Source organism: Megascapheus bottae, chromosome 15 (assembly GCF_031878675.1).
Source record: "Megascapheus bottae isolate mThoBot1 chromosome 15, mThoBot2.hap1, whole genome shotgun sequence".
NCBI classification, from domain to species: domain Eukaryota; kingdom Metazoa; phylum Chordata; class Mammalia; order Rodentia; family Geomyidae; genus Megascapheus; species Megascapheus bottae.
In genome coordinates this window covers 45,448,914-45,472,294 of record NC_143523.1, presented here as the reverse complement: position 1 = coordinate 45,472,294, position 23,381 = coordinate 45,448,914, and the positions used below count along the sequence as shown (strand labels likewise).

The 23,381-nt window shown below is 41.5% G+C and overlaps 1 protein-coding gene across 1 annotated transcript in view; it reads left to right on the top strand.

Moving 5' to 3' along the window:
• The first annotated feature begins 2,516 nt into the window (after positions 1 to 2,516).
• Positions 2,517 to 23,381, top strand: part of P4ha1 (prolyl 4-hydroxylase subunit alpha 1) — a 69,920-nt gene continuing 49,055 nt past the window's right edge. The window contains exon 1 of the mRNA XM_090346545.1: positions 2,517 to 2,682. The gene's annotated coding sequence lies outside the window, so the exon portion shown is untranslated. The remainder of the gene's footprint in view (positions 2,683 to 23,381) is intronic.

Genomic DNA, 23,381 nt, shown 5'->3' with positions numbered 1-23,381 from the left:
AGAAAAAAAAGAAAAAAACAGTACTTGAGAGCTACAGAAAGCTTTTATGTGGGTGATACCTGTATTAGGAGTTAACATGTGCAAACTACTCACTTAAAAACAATTATAAATGCCACATGTCATTGTAAATGTTTTTAAAATATATATACATATATATTAATGTTTTTTCTTTACTTTTTTTTTTTTCTAGTCCTGGGCTTGAGCTCAGAACCTGAGCACTGTTCCTGGGCTTCTCAAAGCTAGAGCTCTACCATTTGAGCCACACCACCACTTCCAGCTTTTTTGTTTTTTCTACGTATGTGGCACCGAGGAATTGAGCACGGGTCTTTGTGCATGATAGGCAAGTTCTCTACCACTAGGCCAGACTCCCGGCCCTGTAAACATTTTTTCTTCAAAAAAAAGAGTTCATGTACTTTATTAACATTTTGAAGTTTCATTTAAACTCTACTTATACTACTGAGGTCTTATAAAAATGCTTCCCTATATTTAAATTTGTAACCATGATCAGGGACTTTAATGAATTTGATTGTCCTTATTAAGACTCCAGTATCTGGGCACTATTATTGCAAGCTTTATATAAATCTCTGCATATATACATTTAGGTAAGCTGACTCGCTGGCTAGCTTTGTAATATATACATATATATGTATATATGGACTGCATTCCAGGCCTGCATGAGAATCTTAAGCTGGACATTATAAAGAGATGTGGAAAAGTGCTTTTCCAAAGCAAGAAGAATGTATGAAGAAGTGTGAGTATTTCTGCAAATCTCTTTATAATGTCCAACTTAAGATTCTCATGCAGGCCTGGAATGCAGTCCATTGCATTAGCTCAGGCTGGGCAGTCTGTGGAGAAACTATGGTATTGTTATCACAGTGAAAGGTACTGAGTCTTATCTTTGACCTTGTTGACTCCCAGACCACATTTTGAAAACCACTGATTTAGATATCTGTACTTTGTAGCTGCCTGGAGCTCTCTGGTATCCTTTTATCTGTTTCTGTTACTACATAATGTACCACACAGCACACACACACACACACACACACGCACACCCGTCTCCAAGATTGTCAGCTGTTAATTATTGCTTGGCTGTGTAGCACATACGGAATATATTCGAAGCAGTTTTTAATGAGTAACTCTTAGAGAAGTTATTCGTTTATAGCTGTCTACTTGGATTGTATGGCTATGTGAGTGTGTGTGCCGTCTGGCCTGGGTGCGGTCCCTGAGCTCTTCAGCTCAAGGTTACCACCCTACTCCTGGAGCCGCAGCCCCACTTCCGGTTTTCTAGTGGTTAATTGGAGACACCAGTCTCACGGACTTTAATTCCCGGGCTGGTTTTGAACCTGGACCCTCAGATTCCAGCCTCCTGAGTAGCTAGGACTACAGGCGTGAGCCACTGTGCCCTAAGGTTCTCTTACACGAAGTACTAACAGTTTCCTTTTCATTCCAGTCCTGGCTTTCGTAGCACATACCACACACACCTGCCTGTGGGTTGGTGCTGCCATTGAACCCTAGGCCTCAAGTGTGGTAGACAAACGGTCTACTACTATGAAGCCCTTAATTTTTTTTTTTTTGCCAGGCATGGGGCTTGAACTCAGGGCCTGAGCACTGTCCTTGGACTTTTTCTCAAGGCTAGAGCTATTGAGCCACTTGAGCCTCAGCACCACTTCCAGCCTTTTTCCATGTATGTGGTACCAAGGAATGGAACCCGGGTCTTCGTGCATGCTAGGCAAGCACTTTAACCACTAGGCCAAACTCCCAGCCTCTGCAACCCTTAATTTAACAACAGATTCTAATATTTACCAAGATCTTTGTGGATGCTAGGCCTCGAGGTAAGTGCTTTACATCAATTATCATTTAATTCTCATAAGAATCTTAGGAGACAGATAATACTGTAAGGCCTATTCCCTGACGAGATAATACCCAGAGTTGTACTGGACCGAGTCCCAGTTTCAATCGCACCACCTGGTTCAATTGTTAACTGATAAAGTTTAAAAGGTTGGGAGACAACAAAATTCCAGTAAGATGAATGCGGGGGAGGGGAAACGTATTTGAACGCAGAAACGCTTTGGGGGCCAACACAGCTGAGACACCAAGACTAAATGCCTATCACTTCCCTCCCATATTCCTTTCTGTTTTATTTTCTACATTTCCGTAAGCTTCTTCCCATTTCCAAGGAATGCTTTTGCTGGCGGCTTCAGCGCTTCGACCGGATCGTGACCCCGAAGTTAAAGCGCTAAACTGAAGGCGGGGGCAGTGCGGGAGTGGGGGGTGGTGGGACGGGGAAAGTCCCGGGGTAACTACGGTAACGGCAGCGTGGCGGCACGCACTGCGCAGGCGCGTTCCCCCGCGGGCGCGCCTGCCCCTCCCGGGCAAGGGCCGGCCGGATCCCTTCTCGAGCGGGAGCTCCACAAGCCGCCGCGGTTGGAGGCGGGAGGGGAGGCTGGCGTGGGGCGCATGCGCCCTCGCGAGGCGCTGGTGTGACCGCACTCACGTAGCGAGGGCTGAAGTCGCCTCCTCCCCGGCGTTGCCGTCGCGGCCTTAGAGGTTATAAAAGGGCTGACGGGCTCCCTCTGCTGCCCAGTCGCGCCGCCAGCAGACTGAGGGCACCGGTTGGGTAGCCGGAGCCAGCGCAGTCGGCCGTGGCCGCGGAGCGTGCGGTCCTCGCTGTCCACTCTCCAGGTGAGACTTCCCCGGACCTCGGTGCCGAGGCGCAGGCCCAGGGGCGGCCGTGGACCCGGTGGGGAGGCCGCAGCGGCTGGGCCTCCTCGCTCGGGCGGGATGGCTCGGGGGGCGAGGGTCGCCCCGGGAGCCGGGGAGTCCTCTGCAGACCAGGCCCCTCGCCTGCGCCTCAGGACCCCCGGCCGCCCCCGAGGCCCGGCCGCCCCGCGTGGCGCCCCCTTCTCTCCCCTCCCCGGGCCGGCGGGGCTGCGGCAGCCTCAGTCCCCGCCCCAGGATCAGAACCTTCTTGAATGTTCCTTCGCGGGAAGGACTCGCCCCGTGGGTGGTGGCGATCGCCGTCGGTACCTGGCCCTCCCGGCGAAGCTGAGGGGACGGCGCGGGCGGGGCGCGGGCTCGGGGCCGCCGCGGCCGCAGATGGTTCCCAGATGGCGGTGGGGTGCGGGTTTTAAAAGCTGGGAGCGGGCGCCCGGGCTCCCCGGGTCGGGGAAGCGGACCTACGCAGAAAGTTGGGGCTGCTCATCTGTTGCGCGCCGCCCCGCGCGGCTGGACCGGCCCGGGGCCCGAGATGAGGCCGGCGGCGGCGGGAGCGGCTGTCACTTCATCCGCGTCGGGGAGCTGGGGGAAGCTGCGGGGAGCTGGGCTTCTTCCTTCCCTTTTCCTCCCCATAAACCTTCCAAAGGTCCGGGAGCGTCTCTCCTCCGTCCCTCCTCCGCATCTCCCTCCCTCCCTCCACTTCTTGTCTTTGCACATTTATCCACTCCAGAAAACATTCCATCGTTATGTGAGGACTCTGAGTAGGGTTAGATGACTGGATCCCAGATGTATATTTCAAGGGGGAGGAAGGAAGGTGATGATGCCTTAAGACTATTTCTCTTACATTGAGCCGGTTGAGTACAAGTCAGTTTTTTAGACGCTAACGTCTTTTATTTTTGAGTTCATATGCATTTGTAACATCAGAGTTTCATTGTGGTATAGACGGCAATAGGCGTTCTGCAGAGAATCGGGAAGACGAGAGATGTGCACTATTTTAAGAAAAGGATGAAGCAGCAGCTAGATCCTCTTTTAGGAACGGATCCAAAAGGGCCAGAGGCTTGGCAATTTCGACTTAACTGCTTCTCAGTGAGCGGTGGCTTTTGGAGTTTTCCTTGGAATGCGCTCTGAAGGGATGGGATGGCCACTACGTGAGTGGGGGAGGGGGAAAGACGTGGCAGCAGTGTTCTTTCATCAACTTTTTGCTCACTTTTTTTTTTTTGATTCTGGGAAGAAACATATTCCCTTGTTAGCTTATGAATGGGGCTAGACTTCTAAATTAATCAGATGAAAAATTAAGTCTGCATAGCAGGAACACCGGAAATTAAAAACACATTTAAGGAGAATTTTGGCGTTTCTGGAATCGGATTTCTATGGATAGATACCTTAAGCAGGAAATAGTCGAGCTGAAAGGGGACAACCTTGAATATGTCCTGTCTTGATTTAAAATATGAACAGTCATGATTTTTTTAAACTTTGGTTTTTAGTTTGTGTTCTTTCAGAATTTGTTTTTTGGAAATTTAAACTTTTTCTTCCTGTGGGAAGATGTATCCTGATGTATCCTTAAAGTTGTGTCAGTTGTTGGTTTTGTAACATTGTGCCTTAAGTCTTTCTAGTGATTTTGATAGTAGAAGGCAAAAGTTTCTTAGAATTATATCTAGACAGGTTAGGAAAAGGTCTATTTTTGTCTCTGTTAGGTGGATTATGCTTTCCATTGATTTACTGAAATGAGTTACTTTAAAGCAGTGAAATCAGGAACTTTGATAAGGGGTTAATTACATTGGCCATTTTGTGTCTTGGTAACTTAGCTGGGGGATAAAATATGTACAACTTTTAATTAGTACAAAGAAATTTAACTAATACAAGTGATAATTGCAAAAAAAACCTTCATATCACTAGTTTAATCTACATTGTTGGAGGAGCTTGGCTTTTGCTGAGAAGATACCAACTTTTCTTATTGTTTGAATTACATACAGACGAGTCTGTCTGTCCCAGCTGACTTTAAACTGTGATTCTGATCTCCACCACCTGAGTAGTTAGGATTATGGGCGTGGGCCCCAGTACCCAGCTGACCCTAATAAACTTTGGTAAAGTGTTTTAACAAAAGTTAATAGGTTTTTAGTGTTGATTTGCTCAATTGTTAACCAGTGAAAGGGTATTGCAAGTTCTCCCTCCTTAATATTGTAACCTGTTTTTTTTTCTGTGCTGAGGGTGGACTAGGCTTGTAAATAAGCAAAAAATAAATAAATTTCATTGCCCTTGGAATGCTCTTTTTGTTGTGTGATGAAACATATATATGATATATATGTTGTGCTGGTATTGGGTCTTGAATGAGGTGTCTTCCCTTCCCTCAAAGTTGGCACTCTGCCACTTAAACGACACTTCTACTTCTGGCTTTTTGCTGGCTAATTGGAGAGGAATCTGACAGACTTTTTCTTCCTGGGCTGCCTTCAAATTGCAATTCTTAGCTCTAAATCTCCTGAGTAGCTAGGATTATAGGCATGATCTACTATTGCTCAGCTGAATCTTATAATTAAATCATAATGAGATATGTGTACACAAATACAATACAAGCCACATAGTATTATATATATATATATGAAACAAAGACTGTGTTTGTTGTACTTAATGAAATTTGTTTATATACACAAGTTATTCTGACCTTAGTTTTCCTCTGGTTCTATGAAGAAATTTACATTCAAATAATTATTTTTTGCCTGTCCTGGACCTTGAACTCTACCTCTTTGTGCTCAAGGCTAGTGCCCTACCACTTGAGCCACAGTGCCACTTCTAGCCTTTTTTCCATAGTTTATTGGAGATAAGAGTCTCACTGGGACTTTTCTGCTAGGGCTGGCTTCAAACTTGATCCTCAGCTCTCTTGAGTAACTAGGCTTACAGGCAAGAGCCACTCTGGCTTCAAAATACACTTATTTAGGCTATACCAACAATGTTTGAATTTGATGTAATGAAAACATTCCTTTTTCAAAGGATTTGATTATTCATTGGTGATCAGTATGACAGTGTATTGGCTAAAAATAATTATAGATATTCATACTTTTACATAATTGTCATCAGTGAATGAGTACTATTCTTGGGCTTCCTCTTCCTGCTAGTGCTTTATATAAATGTATTCATGTTTTGATGGTTTACAGATCTCACTTAAATAGTATTTTTACATCAAATTAATATACTGTAACTCTTATTGGATAAATGAGCCCTATTATAAGAGAAAATTTTAACAGTGGTTTTATCCACATGCATATCTACAGTTAACTTCAGCCAGTTTTCTTCCATCATATTTTGTTTAAACATGTGATAATAAAACATATTATATAGCGGGGCATGGTGGCTCACACCTGTAATCCTTGCTACTCAGGAGGCTGAGATTTGAGAACCAAGATTCAAAGCAATCCCAGATACAAAAGACCTTGAGACTCTTATCTCCCGTTAATCACTAGAAAATGGGAAGCGGAGCTGAGGCTTCTGGGGGTAGGGTGGTAGCCTTGAGATGAAGAGCTCAGGGACAGCGCCCAGGCTGAGTTCAATCCCCATGACCCACAAAAAAATGAAAAAAAAAAAAAAGGCACACACACATTATATGAACATGAGCATATTGTATCAGGCTGTTTTCCATCGCTGTAACAAAATAACATAATAATGTAAAAAATGTTAATTTATCTTACAATTTGGGCATGTCTTGTTTGTTTTGTTTTTCCTTGCTAGTCCTAGGGCTTGCAAGGCCTGGGCATTGTCCTTGATGTTCTTTTACTCAAAGCCAGCATTCTACAACTTGACCCACAGCTGGCTTTTTGGTTTTTGTGGTACTGAGGAATTGAACTCAGCTTCATACATGCTAGGCAAGTATTCTATCACTAAGCTACTTTTCCAGCTCACAAGACTATATTTGAAACTGATCTTTACGTGGTGGGATGGAAAGCCAGAAAGACTCATAGGGGAGGCTCATTCCTTTATTGCAACTCTTGTTAAAATTAATTCACTCTAAGAACATGTTTAGTCCCTTCTGAGGGTGGTGTCTCAGTGACGTATTGGATTCTACCTCTTAGTTTGTACCACCACTCATTACCACAAGGGCAACAAACTTCCAGTATAAAGTCCTTTAGAATATAAACCACATCCAAACTATAACAGTAACTTTTCCTTCCTGAAGATAATTTCCTGTGGATTGGACTGGGCTCTAAAGAGATTTGGAAAATCGTGTACCACATGAGTAAAGCACCTTTAACTAAAACACTTCAGAAAATGTTGCCATCCTCCCATGCTAGGAAGCAAACTCTGGGCCCTGCACATGCTTGGTGAGCCCCTTTCCACAGGACTCTATCCACAGCCCCTGTAACTAGACTCAGGATAATTCTGTGAGGAAATTTTGTATCAGTTTAATTTTATAGACTCAGAAAAGTCTAGTACTAATTTTTTAGTTCAAGAGTATAGTGTCCAAACTAGAACTTGATGATATTCCTTCATCTCTGATAAAGTAATGAAAAAGGAAAAAAGAGTAACATATTTACCAGTGGAAACTATATTTACTATTGGATATGCTTTCAAAATCTAGAGTTGAAATAAAAGATTTGCAGTTAGTAGTAATGAATTAGTCATTTCAGTTTAATTAACTTTTATAAGGTGTTTGGGATCAAATCTAGTACCTGCTAGACAAACACTTCTCTCCATTCAGCTATATCTCTGGCTTAATGAACATTTATTTATTTTTGTGGGTCATAGGGCTTTAATTCTGGGCCTGGGTGCTGTCACTGAGCTTTCAGCTCAAGGCTACCACTGCCCTATCTCTGGGCTTGGGCCTTGTCCCTTAGCTGTTCAGCTGAAGGCTACCGCCCTACCCTTGAGCCACATTACCACTTTCCATTTTCTAGTGGTTAACTGGAGATGAGTCTTGTGTTCCTCAGTGCCCAAGCTGGCTTTGAACCTCAATCTTCAGGTCTCAGCCTCATGAGTAGCTAGGGTTACAGGCCTGAGCCACCGTGCCCAGTTCTTTTTTTTTTTTTTAAGATTAGAGTTCAAAATTTTTTTTTATTCTTTATTGTTGTTTTGGTGACAACACTGGGGTTTTTAAACTCAGCTCCTGAGTGTTATCCCTAGGTTTTTTGCTCAAGTCTGGTGCTCTATTTCTTTTTTTCTTTTTCTTTTTTTTTTTTTTTTTTTGTCAGTTGTGGGCTTGAGCTCAAGGGCCTGAGCACTGTCCTTGGACTTTCACAAGGCTAGAGCTCTACCACTTGAGCCTCAACACCACTTCCAGCTTTCTTCTATATATGTGGTACCAAGGAATCGAACTCAGGTCTTTGTGCATGCTAGGCAAGCACTACACTGCTAGGCCAAACTCCCAGCCCCTGTGGCCAGTTCTTTTTTTTTTTTTTTTTTTTTTTGCCAGTCCTGGGCTTGAGCTCAGGGCCTGAGCACTGTTCTTGGACTTTCTCAAGGCTAGAGCTCTACCACTTGAGCCTCAGCACCACTTCTGGCTTTTTTCTATGTATGTGGTAGCGAGGAATCGAACCCGGGTCTTCATGCATGCTAGGCAAGCACTTTAACCACTAGGCCAAACTCCCGGCCCCCCCCCCCCCCCCCCCCCCCGTGCCCAGTTCTTAATGAACATTTTAAAAGTGTAATGTCCCAGTAGACTATAGAAAAACCAAGAGTAATAGAAAAAGTGTTTCATAGGATAGTTAGGAAATGAAAGTTACATAGTGAATCAACATCATACTATTACTTCATGGAAGTGTTGAATAAAAACAAGTAGATTTACATCCTTATATAAAACCATATTATCAGGGTTTTATCATATGTGGTTGTTTTTTTTTGTTTTGTTTTGTTTTGTCAGTCTTGGGGCTTGAACTCAGGGCATGGGCAAACTCCTTAGACACTTTTGCTCAAGGCTAGTGTTCTGCCACTTGAGCCCCTTCTGGCTTATTCTGACTGTGGTACAGAGGAATCAAACTTAGGACCTCATGCATGCTAGGTAAGCCCTCCACCACTAGGCTATGCTCCTGGCCTCATATGTGGTCTTAATTTTTTTCCTCAACTTGAGAACTTTGGAACTGATATTAGAAAAGAGGGAACTAAAGCCAGGTGCTGGTGGCTCATGCCTGTAATCCTCGCTACTAAAGATCTGAGGATCACTCTCAAAGCCAGCCAGACAGTGTGTGAGACTCTTCCCCAGAAAAGCTGAAAATGGAACACTGGCTCAAGTGTTAGAGTGCTAGCAAAAGAAGCTGAAGGACAGTTTTAGGCCCCAAGTTCCAGCCCCAGGACACTCCCCCCCCCCCCCAAAAAAAAGGAAAAAGAAAAAAAGGAGGGAACTGAAGGCTAGAAAGAGAAAAGGTTTGAATTTAATCAAGCACCCAGGAGATAAACAGGAAGATCACAAGTTTAAGGCTAGCCTGTATTACATTGTGAAACTTGGCCTCCAAGAAAGAAGTAGGTGGGGAACAATTTTGGCAGAAGAATCATGGGAGAAATGAATTCAAGTAAAATATACCTTGATCTCTAAACTATTAATCTATGTATTTGAAGGAGAGCCTTGGATACATGCCTAGTCAATGCATTGTAAGCCAATTTGAGTTTTCTACTTTGAACTAATGTACCCTTGCTTGAATTGGTAATATCCTCAGGTAAAAGCATGTGTGTCCTCTTACATTAGGAATATTTGCGTAATATGGGGTTTTTATCCCTCATGTATAGAGAGCGGGCTAATCAAAAAGTTCCTCAAGGACCTGGAACGTGATGAGAGTGCTTCCCTAGCATGCACGGAAGCCCTGGGTGCAAGTCCTTGGTACCATATACACAGAAAAAGCCAGAAGTGGTGCTGTGGCTGAAATGGTAGAGTGGTAGCCTTGAAAAAGCCCAAGGACAGTGCCCAGGCCCTGAGATCATGCCCCAGGAATGGCAAAAAAAAGAAAAAAAAAGTTTCCATTATAATCATTAAAATTTGACTTTGGAACTTCTCTAAGACCCAAGAATTGGTAATCAACTATTGTTATAAGATGAAAGGGCACTGATTAGTATAGGAAGCATCAAATAAGAGAATAATATATGGTAGGCTTTTCCTATTTTTCCTTGACATTCTAAGACTTACAGGGAATTCCTGAAACTTCAAATAGTACCAAGCCCCTTAAATAGTATTTTGTATACATACATCCCTACGGTAAAGGTTAAATTATAAATTAGGTATTGTAGGAGTTTAATAGCAATAACTAAAAATATAGATCATAGTAACAGACTACAGTAAAAATTAAATGACTGTGGTCCTTCTCTAAAAATACCTTACTAAACTCACATTTAAAGGAAAGTATTTCATGACACTTTTTTAAAAAATTTTATTATCAGGGTGATTTTGAGGGGGTTGCAATTACATTTCATAAGGTAGTGAGTACTTCTTGAACATTGTTACCCTTCCATTTCCCCCCCACACTTTTCTTTCCCCCGCTCCCTCTCATGACCCCCCCCCCCTTTTTTTTTGTGCCAGTCCTGGGACTTGAAGTTAGGGCTTGGTTGCTGTCCCTGCTCTTTGTGCTCAGGCTGGCACTCTACCACTTGAGCCACAGCCCTTCCTACTCCCTTTTTGGCTTTTTCTGTGAATGTGGTACTGGGGAATCAAACCCAGGGTTTCATGCACGCATGGCTAGCACTGTACCAGAGTCACCTTCCCAGCCCCTCATGACGCTTTTTAATTGCATTGTGCTCAAAATATCCTAAAACTTGTGCTCTACAGTAATATTTTTGTACCACAGTTGACCATGGATAACAACCCACAGAAAGTGAACTGAGGATATAGAGACTACTGTATCCTCCTGTGCATATCTACAATGACAAAAGTAGATTGTTGAAGTTGGTTTTGTAAGGTTTCCAGGAAATAAGGGAAATGGAAATTTGTGAAATTTTAATTACGGATTTTTTTTTTCTTTGGTGGGTTATGAGGCTTGAACTTGGCTTGGGCACTGCCCCTCAGCTCTTCAGCTCAAGGCTCCCACCTTACCCTTGAGCCAAGCACGACTTCCCATTTTCTAGAGGTTAATTGGAGATAAGAGTCTCAGGTTCTTTTGGCCTCCTGAGTAGCTAGGATTATAGGCATGAGCCACCAGCACCTGGCAGATTTTTTTTTTTTTTTTTTTTTTTTGCCAATTCTGGGTCTTGAACGCAAGGCCTGGGAACTATACTTGATTGTTCTCAAGGACTGAACTCTAGCACTTGAGCCACAGCACCACTTCCAGCTTTTTCTGTATGTATGGTACCAAGGAATTGAACACAAAGCTTTGTGCATGCTAGGCAAGCATTCTACCATTAGGCTATGTTCCTGGCCCATTAATCATGGATTTAAGACAAATTTAAACATTAACTTTAAACAAGATTTTGTTTTTCTGTTTTTTTATAATGTTTTTAATTTAAAATTTTCAATTTTGGTATTGTTGATCATGGGCTTGAACTCAGGGCCTGGGGTGCTGTCCCTGAGCTCTTTTCAAGCCACATTGTCACTTCTGATTTTCTGGTGACTAATTGGAAATAAGAGTCTTGCAGACTTTCCTGCCTGTGCTGGCTTCAAACCATGATCCTCAGATCTCAGAATAAGCCTCCGGTGCCCAGTTTTTAATTAAAGGGGTTTCAGTTCAACAAATCAATTCATGAATTCATTGCATTTGCAAAATAAGTTCTCATACTTTCTAACCTTGAATTATTTTCTGAATAAAAAATTTTACAGTTAAGAAAAATGTTGAAGGGGGGCCGGGAGTTTGGCCTAGTGGTTAAAGTGCTTGCCTAGCATGCATGAAGACCCGGGTTCGATTCCTCGGTACCACATATATAGAAAAAAGCCGGAAGTGGTGCTGAGGCTCAAGTGGTAGAGCTCTAGCCTTGAGAAAGTCCAAGGACAGTGCTCAGGCCCTGAGCTCAAGCCCAGGACTGGCAAAAAAAGAAAAATGTTGAAGGGCCGGGAGTTTGACCTAGTGGTAGAGTGCTTGCCTAGCATGCATGAAGACCTGGGTTTGATTCTTCAGTACACCACATATATAGAAAAAAGCCGGAAGTGGTGCTGAGGCTCAAGTGGTTGAGCTCTAGTCTTGAGAAAGTCCAAGGACAGTGCTCAGGCCCTGAGCTCAAGCCCAGGACTGGCTAAAAAGAAAAATGTTGAAGCTCTTTTGTATAGCTACTTACAGATAGTAAAAACAAAAAAATGTATACACAAAGATTGGACTAGTGTTTAATTAGAGACACTATTCTGAAAATGTGATTAGTAAGCTTTTATTACATATTATGTACTGAACAGTGTACTGGGAGTAATTTCTAGAACTACAGAATGGAAGATGGTTACATTTGTATGTCTGAGAGAAAATGCATTAATTGGTTTTGTTTTTGTTTTTTTTTGCCAGTCCTGGGCTTGAGTTCAGGGCCTGAGCACTGTCCTTGGACTTTCTCAAGGCTAGAGCTCTACCACTTGAGCCTCAGCACCACTTCCGGCTTTTTTCTATATATGTGGTACCGAGGAATCGAACCCGGGTCTTCATGCATGCTAGGCAAGCACTTTAACCACTAGGCCAAACTCCCAGCCCAAGCATTAATTGGTTTTATATAGGCTCACCATTTCTCTTAACTTTCTTACACTTTAATTGTGTATTAATTATATTTGCAGATCCAGTTCTTTAAAAAAATCAACGTGTATTTATTTAGGATAACAAACATTATTTTCTATGTTAACCTTTGTTTTACCCCATTGTGAAAATCAGCCCTCTGACATTTTTTTAAAACCAAGACAAGATTTTATTCATATCCAAATGTTGCATGAAGATATTTTCAAGGTTTTCATTTACAGCAGTAATTTCTTTCAGGTAGCTTTAAAGATATTTTGACAGTGACCTCCATTTACTCTGCTTGAATATGCCACTGGGCAGCTTCGCAGTGTGCTTTCTCAGTCACCAGTTCTGCTACTTCAATTGTGGCTAATCTTGCTTTCATTGTTGCAGCTGCTACCACCACTACCTCTTTGCTTTTCTTTTGTGTTACAGGCTCAGCCGCAGTATTAATGATAAAAGTCAGAAGCAGTCAAGAAAAAAAGACCCTTTCTTGTGCCTAAAATTATAACATTCAGTGGTAGCAGAGCTGATACACAAAATGAGCTGAAGCTGGGCGCTATTGGCTCACGTCTGTAATAGTAGGCATTGAGAAGGTTGAGATTTGAGGATTGGATCCAGTGTGCCATTCCAATCCACCCTGAATAGGAAAGTCTGTGAGATTTACCTCCAATAAATTACCAACAAGCAAGAAGTGGAGCTATGGTTTAAGTGGTAGAGCTCTAGCCTTAAGAAAGAAAAAAGCTCAGGGACAGCATCTAGGCCCTGAGTTTGAGCCTAGGACTGGCACAAACACAACCCCTCTCCCCTCACAAAGTGAGCTAAACAGGCTGCCTGTGGAGCAACAAAGAGGATATGCTAAGGACATCTAGATCAGCTGTGGAAGTCCCTTTATACGAATGAAGAACTGAGTTTGCCTAGCTAGCAAGTTACGATGGCAGTTGTTATGCAAATGAAGTAGCCATAGGCCTTTTGCTGGTTATCAGGGGAAGTGCTTCCCTCTGGCCTGAGACTAGTAGCTATAGGGTCATCTAAGTTTCATGAATTTGATGATTGCAAAAAGAACTGCTATAAACTGTTCTTGGACTGAGCCTTGAGGAACGAAAGTTGCATTTTGATAGCAAGCTGTGGTTGTTGAATAGTTTCCTCAAGATACCCATGGAAGCCGTGCGGTGACTCATGCCTGTAATCCTAGCTACTCAGGAGGTCAGAGATGTGAGGATCAAGGTTCAAAGCCAGCCCAGGCACAAAAAGACCTCAGACTCTTATCTCCAATTAATCTCTAGAAAAAGGAAGTGGGACTTGGCTCAAGGGTAGGGTGGTAGCCTTGAGTTGAGGAGCACTGGGACAAGTCCCAGGCGGAGTTGTAGCCCCATGACCCATCAAAAAAAAAAAAAAAGATATCCATGGAGTACTCAAAGCAGATGACACTGAGATGAGGGCTGCCTTGCTGCCTAAGTGACTTCCCTTTTCTCAAGGTAGCCAGGCCCGTGGTAAAGGCTATCAAGTGGGAAGGTAAGTTGCTCCATCTGCAGGAGTCATAACATATTTACAAAGGGATTACAGTAAAAGGAATGCTTACAATACAGACTTTCCATTGATGTTAAGTGTTTGAACAGTATTTAATATGATGTTATAATAATGCTATCTACTTCAATGCCCTAGGAGAAGTAGGTCTGTACTGTCTGTGTCACTGAGCATTCATGTGCAGATCTTGTGCAGAGGGGACATACACGTGTGTACGTGTGTGAGAATATCTAGGAGTAGAACAGCTACATTATACAATGACAGGGAAATATTTGGTTTTGAGTTAATAGCTTGTCTTCATTGTTTATCAGTGTGTTTTGAGGAGAGGGAACTGTATTCTCAGACGTGTATGTAGTAAATCTGAAAAGCTGTTTTAAAAAATCTGTAGTGAATAAATTAGTTTGCTAAAACAAGATCAGTATAAAACAGTCAATTGTATTTCTTTTTTCTTTCTTTTTTCTTTTCTTTTTTTTTTTTTTGCCATGGGGCTTGAACTCTGGGCCTGGGTGTTGTCCCTGAGCTCTTCATCTCAAGGCTACTCCCACTTCTGGTTTTCTAGTGGTTAATTGGAGATGAGTTTCATGGCCTTTAGTGCCCAGGTTGGCTTTGAACCCCAATTCTCAGATCTGAGCCTCCTGAGTAGCTAGGTTGATAGATGTACACCACTGTGCCTGGCTTAGTCAATAGTATTTCTATATATTGGTAATAAATTTTGAAATTGAAACTTCATTTCAATAGCTATCCAAATATAAAATACCTAAAATAACTTTACAAAATACATGTGAGATGTTACAAAACTTGGAAAACAGTGTCTTGGAAGATTTTGCAGAATTGTAAACTACTAATCTATATATTCAGTATAATTTCAGCCAAAATTGCTGGCTTCTAATATTAGAAGTCAGATGTAGATGGACTATTTGTTCCCTCATGTTATTTTGGCCCTGACTTTTCCAAGTCTTTTCCTTTCTGTGCCCCTAGAGACATGTTTGATATTAAATCCAGCTATCCTTGAGTTCTTGCCCCATGACAAAAGTAACATTTATTCAATGTTATCTATTTGCCTGATATCCTAAGCACTTTTATATGTAAATGATTGCTTTTGGTAGAATCCTAGCTTTAAGCAAAAAAGCTCAAGGACCAGCACACAAAAAAAGAATAAAGTCATGTGCATTCATAAACTCTGTATCTTTGATACAGAAGTAGCATTTATTGAGTGAACTCTTAAGCAAAACTGTAAAAACAATGCATTACAGTGGAAAGGAGTGAAGTATATGATAGGGTTAAATATGTGAAAATTAGATGGGCACTCATGTCTGTAATCCTAGCTGTTAAGAGAGTCTGAGATTTGAAGATCTAGGGTTAAAGTTAGCAGGGACAGACATATCAGAGAGACTTACCTTGATTTTTATAAAAAATTTAGGTGATTAAATTTTTTTATTAAAGAATTCATTAACATTGATTTTTTTTACATCATATTTCAAATGTCATGTTTAACAAACAGGTATTCAAGAAGGGAATCTATATACAATCACTGGCAATTAGGTTTTAGAACATAATTAAAATTAAGCTGAGGGTTTGTATGTCATAGATCATATTAATCTAGGTAATAAAACATGTCTATAGAGTATATAGCCCATAATAGATTTTATGTCTATGTAGTTATGTTTATATCTCTAAGACCACGTCCATAAATCTTGGGTACTCATATATTGAGTCATCACTCTTGTACTGTTTGGATCTAATATTCACATATTAGGGATACCATGATCCTTTTGTTCCTTTGGTCTTGACTTAACTCACTCAACATGATTTGCTCTAGCTTCATCCATTTCCCAGCTAATGCCATTTTATTTTCTGTTGGCTATGGAGAATTCCATTGTGTGTGCTTTTTTGTATCCATTCATCTGTCGTAGGGCATCTGAGTTGTTTCCATTGCTTGGATATTGTGAATAGTGCAGAGATGAAGGATAGCTGAGCAGATGTCCGTATCATATCCTGGGTTTTGATGTTCAGGATAGATACCCAGGAGTGGTATGGTGGGATAGTAGGGAAGGTCTATTTTCAATTCTAAGAAACTTCCAGAGTGCCTGTACTAGTTTACAATCCCACCAGCATTGCAGTAGGGTTCCTCTTTCTTCACAATCCTGCCAGCATTTGTCATTGTTTGAGTTCAGAATATTGGCCATTCTAATTGGGGTAAGAGTTGTTTTTATTTGCATTTCCTTTATGACCGTGGATGATGAGCATTTTCTCTCTCTCTCTCTCTTTTTTTTTTTTTTTTTTTTTTTTGCCATTTTAATCTCTTTTGGTGTCTCTCTTTAGTTCCCCTGACCATTTAGTGATTGGTTTGTTGTGTTGTGGGGGGAGGGGATTAGTTTCTTGAGTTCCCTGTAGATACTGGATATTAAGCATTTGTCTGATGTATTATTGGTAAATATCTTTTCCCAGTTGGTTGGCTGTCTTTCTACTTAAGTAGCTATGCCTTTATCTGTGCAGAAACTTTATTTTTAAGTACTCCATTTGTTGAGTCTCTCCAAGCTGTTGTGACCCTGGGACTCTGGAAGTTTTTGCCTGTGCCTGTGAGTTCCAGTGTCTCTCCTACTCTATCATGTAACAGTTTCAAAGTTTCAGATCTGATATTGGGGTCTTTGATCCATTTTGAGTTAATGCTTGTGCATGGCTTGTTGCATGTCAGTCGTAGGACTTGAACTCGGCCTGGGCATTGTCCCTGAGCTCTTCAGCTCAAGGCTACCTACCTACCCCTGGAGCCACAGCGCCTCTTCCAGGTTTCTGGTGGTTAACTGGAGATAAGAGTCTCTGTGTTGAACCTCAATCCTCAGATCTCAGCTCCTGAGTAGCTAGGATTACAGGTGTCAGCCACCGCACCCAGCTTTACCTCAGATATTAAGAGAAGTGTAGCTGGCTCTCATTGGGCAGAAGTATGACTGGGATTCAGGGAATCAGATTAAAAAAAAAATGATAGTTTTCTGAGGGCTTATTTGGAAGAACAGAAATGTGACCTAGTTCTGTTAGTAATTACTCTTAGTTGTCTTGGAAAATCCATCCTGCTTAGTTTGAAAAAGTGTGCCAAGTCTGTATGTGTGTGTGTGTGTGTGTGTGCGTGCGTGTGTGTGTATGTGTATGCATGTATGTATGCATGTATGTATGTATGTATGTATGTATATATGTATATATGTATATGTGTATATATATATATGTATGAATATACTGGTTCTGGGGCTTAAACCCAGGGCCTAGGTGCTGTGTTTCTTGCTTAGGGCTGTTGCTCTACTACTTGTGCAGCAGTTCTACTTCTGACTTTGGAATGGTTAGTGGGAGATAGGGACTTTTCTGCCTAGTCTGTCTGAATCTCAGTCCTTAATTGTCAGCCTCCAGAGAAGCTAGGTAAGCCACTGACAACTGACTGTGCCAAGGCACATAAATTGTCACATAAGAAAAGTGGTGATACAGATGTCAGGAGGGCCAAGAGTTGATTTTGAGATGTTTGAGTTGGAATAGTAAGCTGAGTGCTCAAAGAAGTTTAAAATAGCCTAGTGCAGGTTCAGATTCAGGATTATGATTCAAAGCCAGCCTAGACCTGAAAGTCTGAGAGACTCTTGTTTTCAATTAAATGCTGACAAGCTGGAAGTGGAGCTGTGGCTCAAGTAGTAAAGTGCTAGCCTTGAGCAAAAAAATGCTCAGGGACAGTGCCCAGGCTCTGAATTCAAGCCCCAGTATGTGTGCGTATGTGTATGTGCGCGCATGCGTGTGGAAAGTGAAGAGATTGTTAAAAGGTCCCTGTGAAAAACATTTTTACATTTATTGTTATTAGGATGTTGTACAGAAGGGTTGCTATATCATAAGTCAAGTAATGAATACATAGCTTTTTTTGACAATGTCACTCCTCTTTCTCTATTTCCCTCTCCTGCCCTACCCACAATTTATACAGTTAATTTTCCTGTGGAAAAGTTTTAGTGTCTGAATAAGTTTAGAATATCAAGCATTCTTTGGTCTCCTTTACTAATTTTTAGATGATTTGTCTGGAAAAGACAAGCTTTTTTAAAATGTTGCAACTTTTTCTTGGAAGAAAAATGTGAATTGCAAGGACAATAAGATTATTTGCCAAGAGTTCTGGTCTAGTAAATTCATTGAGTAACTTGTACTTAAAATTCAATGAATCCTGAAAACTCAATGCAGGAAATATTTACAGTGTAGTAGAACTGTTATAAAATCTGTGCCCAGGTTAGATTGACCTATTGAGTTTGTGGAGCTGGACTTTCCTGGAAAAAATGCTGTAGAAAGTTTGTGTTTGGGTAAATAGTAACTTTGCGATTTTTTTTCCCAGGCTTATCTGAGAACATGTCGTTCTTTAAGATTTCTTTCATATTCTTTTATCTTATAGTTAAAAAATATAGTCTATATTGTAAACACGTAATATAAACAAATACATATTTTGAAGTTATATAATGAAGTTCAGTTGACAGATTGGAAAATTTATTAAATTGTCAATATTCACAACTTTACAGGACTGTTTTTGTTATTGCCAGTCCTTGAACTCAGGGCCTGAGCACTGTCCTTGGACTTTCTCAAGGCCAGAGTTTCCACTATGAGTCACAGTACCACTTCTGGCTTTTTTCTATGTATGTGGTAATGAGGAATCGAAGCTGGGTCTTTGTGCATGTTAGACCAGCACTCTACCACTAGGCTAACCTCCCAGCTCAAATGTGAAGGGTTTTTGTTTGTTTGTTTTTGTTGGTTGTGGGAATTGAACTCTGGGCTTGGGCACAGTCCCTGAGCCCTTCAGCTTAAGGATGCCACAGAAACCCCTTGGTTTCTCTGGGAGTTAATTGCAGATGAATCTCATGGACTTTCGTGCTGGGGCTGGCTTTGAACCTCGATCTTCAGACCTTGGCCTCCTGAGTAGCTATAGGATTACAGGCCACTGGTACCCGGCCAGCACTAAGTTTGATCCCAGTCTGTTTTTCTTTGTTTTTTTTTTAACTCTTCCTGGGCTTTTCTCCTATTCTTCCTACCTTCTTCCTCTTTGTTTTTCTTTTTTTTTTTTTTTTTTTTCCAGTCCTGAGGGTTGAACTCAGAGCCTAAGCACTGTCCTTGGACACTCTGCTCAAGGCTAGCACCCTGCCACTTGAGCCACAGCACCATTTCCGTTTTTTTTTTCCTATGTATGTGGTACTGAAGAATCGAACCTGGGTCTTCGTGCATCCTAGGCATGCACTCTACCCTTTTTTTCTTTTCTTTCTATTTTTTTTTTTTTTGTGTGTGTGTATAAGGGTTGTGGGGTTTGTACTTGGTGTGGGTGCAGTCTCTGAGCTCTTGTCCCTGAGCTTTTGAGCTCAAGGCTACCACCCTACCCTTCCCATTTTCTAGAGGTTAATTGGAGATAAGAAAGAGTCTTAGGTCCTTTTGTGCCCAGTGGGCTGGCTTTGAACTTTGATCCTCAGATCTCGGCCTCCTGAGTAGCTAGGATTATAAGCATGAGCACCCGGCTTGCTTTTCTTTCTCTGTCTGGTATTTGTCTCTCAAGTGCATTGCGTCTAATTTGACCCATTTAAATTTGCTCTCAAGATTGAAGATGTAGGGTAGGACTTGTCTTACTGGGCTAGTTTTGAACCATATCTCAGCCTTTTAAATAGGATTATGGGCCTGAACCACCAATGCCCAGCCATTACTCTACAACTGTGAACAGATCACTGCGGGCCCTTGATGCACTCAGCCACTGTAGAACGGACGGGTTGTTATCACAGCAGTGCAGCAGTGACCATGGGCTGGCAAATGTCTTTACTGCATCCTTGTAATCTCTCACATAAATGCACAAGTGTTGGATTGCTGTATCATCAGGTCCTTGTAGAGCGTTTCATGTTTTTTAATTAAGCTAAGTTTAATTCAAGCTTTTATGTCCTTTCTTCTTTATTTTTCCTTTTGATTCCAGTCCTGGGGCTTGAACCCAGGGCCTGGACATTGTGCCTGAGCTCTTTTGCTCAAGTCTAGTGCTTTACTACTTGAGCCACAGCTCCACTTCCAGCCTTTTGGTTGTTAGAGATAGGAGTCTTATGGAGTTTTCCTGCCCAGGCTGACTTTGAATCACCCTCCTCAAATCTCAACCTCTTGAGTAGTTAGAATTACAGACCCAAGCCATTGGCACCTGGTCTTGCTTTTCCTTTTCAACTTAAATGTAAAGACATCATCGTATAGCATGTGAAATCTATGAATGTATTTCCCACATAAATGGTTTTGTTTTTTCTTCTTTTTTTTATTTTTAAAACTTTTTATTAAACTGAGGGTTTTTGTTGTTGTTGTTGTTTGTTTGTTTTGTTAGTCGTGGGGTTTGGGCACCGTTCCTGAATTCTTAGCTCAAGGCTATCACCCTACCTCCTGAGCCACAGCTCCACTTCTGGTTTTCTGGTGGTTAATTGGACATGAGTCTCATGGATTTTTTTTTTATTAAAGAATTAACATTGATTTTTACATCATATTTCAAATGATGTGTTTTACAAACAAGTATTCAAGAAGGGAATCTATATATAATCACTGACAAATTTTAGAACATAATCAAAATTAGGCTGAGGGTTTGAATGTCTTAGATACATATTAATCTAGGTAATAAAACATATTTCATAAGTTTTTATGTCTATGTAGATGTGTTGATATTTCCAGTACCAAGTCCATAGCATTGGGTATGCAAATATTGAGTCCTCACTCTTGTACTGTTTGGATCTAATAGCCACATATTAAGGATACCATGCGCGTGCCTTTTGTTCCTTTGGTCTTGACGTGTCTCACTCAACATGATTTGCTCTAGATTCATCCACTTCCTGTAAATGCCATTATCTTGTCTGTTGGCTATGTAGAATTCCATACACCATATTTTCTGTATCCATTCATCTGCAGTAGGGCATCCGGGTTGTTTCCATTGCTTGGCTATTGTGAATAATGCAGAGATAAACATAGCTGAGCAGGTATCCTTATCATATCTTGGGTTATGATGTTCAGGGTAGATGCCAGAAGTGGTATGGCGAGATCGTAGGGAAGGTCAATTTTCAGTTCTTTTTTTTTTTTTTTTGCCAGTCCTGGGCTTGAGCTCAGGGCCTGAGCACTGTCCTTGGACTTTCTCAAGGCTACAGCTCTACCACTTGAGCCTCAGCACCACTTCTGGCTTTTTTCTATGTATGTGGTACCGAGGAATCGAACCCGGGTCTTCATGCATGCTAGGCAAGCACTTTAACCACTAGGCCAAACTCCCGGCCCCCAATTTTCAGTTCTTTAAGAAACCTCCATACTGCTTTCCAGAGTGGCTGAACTAGTTTACAATCCCACCAGCAGTGCAGTAGGGTTCCTTTTTCTCCACAACCCTGCCAGCATCTGTTATTGTCTGAGTTCAAAATCTTGGCCATTCTTTTTTTTTTTTTTTTTGCCAGTCCTGGGCTTGGGCTCAGGGCCTGAGCACTGTCCTTGGACTTTCTCAAGGCTAGAGCTCTACCACTTGAGCCTCAGCACCACTTCTGGCTTTTTTCTATGTATGTGGTACCGAGGAATTGAACCCGGGTCTTCATGCGTGCTAGGCAAGCACTTTAACCACTAGGCCAAACTCCCTGCCCCCAATTTTCAGTTCTTTAAGAAACCTCCATACTGCTTTCCAGAGTGGCTGAACTAGTTTACAATCCCACCAGCAGTGCAGTAGGGTTCCTTTTTCTCCACAACTCTGCCAGCATCTGTTATTGTCTGAGTTCAAAATCTTGGCCATTCTTGTTGGAGTAAGATGGTATCTTATGGTTGGTTTTGTTTTTTTTTTTTTTTGTTTTGTTTTGTTTTCTTGTTTTTGCCAGTCCTGGGCTTGAGCTCAGGGCCTGAGCACTGTCCTTGGGCTTTCTCAAGGTTAGAGCTCTGCCACTTGAGCCTCAGTACCACTTCCGGCTTTTTTCTATGTATGTGGTACTGGGGAATCAAACCCAGGTCTTCATGCATGCTAGGCAAGCACTTTAACCACTAGGCCAAACTCCCAGCCGTTAGGGTTGTTTTTATGTACATTTTCTTTATGACCATGGATGATGAACATTTTCTCATATGCTTTTCTGCCATTTTAATCTCTTCTTTTGATAAGTCTCTTATTTCCTTTGCCCATTTAGTGAATGGTTTTGTTGGGTTTGGGGGGATTAGTTTCTTGAGTTCCCTGTAGATACTGGATAGTGAGCATTTGTCTGATGTATTATTGGTAAATCTTTTTTCCCAGTTGGTTGGCTGTCTTTTTACTTTAGTGGCTATGCTTTTATCTGTGCAGAAACTTTTTATTTTTAGGTAGTCCCATTTATCGGATCTCTCTCCAATCTGTTGTGACCCTGGGATTCTGTTCAGGAATCTTTTGCTTGTGCCTGTGAGTTCCAATGTCTCTCCTACTCTATCATGTAGCATTTTCACAGTTTCAGGTCTGACATTGAGGCCTTTGATCCATTTTGAGTTAATGCTTGTGCATGGCAAAAGGCTCAGATCAGTTTTTAGTTTTTTGCATGTGGCTGCCCGGTTTTGCCAACACCAATAATTGAATAGGCTGTGTTTTTCCACTGTATATCTTTGGCTCCTTTGTCAAATACAAGTTGACTATAGGTATGTGGTTCTATTTCTGGATCTTCTATTCTGTTCCCTTTTTGTGCCAGTACCATGCTGTTTTTGTTATTATGGCTCCATAGTAGAGTTTGAAGTCTGGTATTGTAATACCACCTGCATTGCTCTTTTTGCCTAGAATTGTTTTGGCTATTCTAGGTCTTTTCTTGTTCCATATGAACCTTTGGATTGTATCTTCTATTTCAGTAAAGAATGTCTTTGGGATTTTGGTGGGGATTGCATTGAATTTGTATATCAATTTTGGCAGTATGGCTATTTTCACTATGTTGGTTCTCCCTACCCATGAGCATGGGATGTCTTTCCATTTCCTGATGTCCTCTTTAATGTCTTTTGTTAGACTTTTATAGTTTTCATTAAATAATTCCTTTGCATCTTCGGTTAAATATATTCCTAAGTATTTTATTCTTTTGGGGGCTATTGCAAATGGGATCATTTTCTTGATTTGGCCTTCTGTTTGTGTATTGTTGGTATACAAGAAGACTACTGACTTTTTTTCATATATTTTTCATTGTAATTAATAGAAGGGTTACATGATATTTGCCAGATAGATGGTGCATTAATTCCCATACATTGATACCCTTTCACATGTCTTGGTCCCCATTTCCCTCCCCCTCAAGAGTACTGACTTTTGAAGGTTAATTTTGTATCCTGCCATTTTGCTAAAGTGGTTTATTCTAGGAGTTTGAGAGTAGAGCTTATTGGGTCACTCAAGTAGAGGATCATGTCATCTGTGAATAGGGATAGTTTAATTTCTTCTTTCCCTATGTGAATCTATTTGATGTCCTTCTCTTGCCTATTGCTCTGGCAAAGGGTTCCAGCACTATATTGAAGAGAAGTGGAGAGAGTGGGCATCCCTGTCTAGTTCTTGATTTTAAGGTAAATGGTTCCAGTCTTTTACCATTTAGTATAATACTGGCT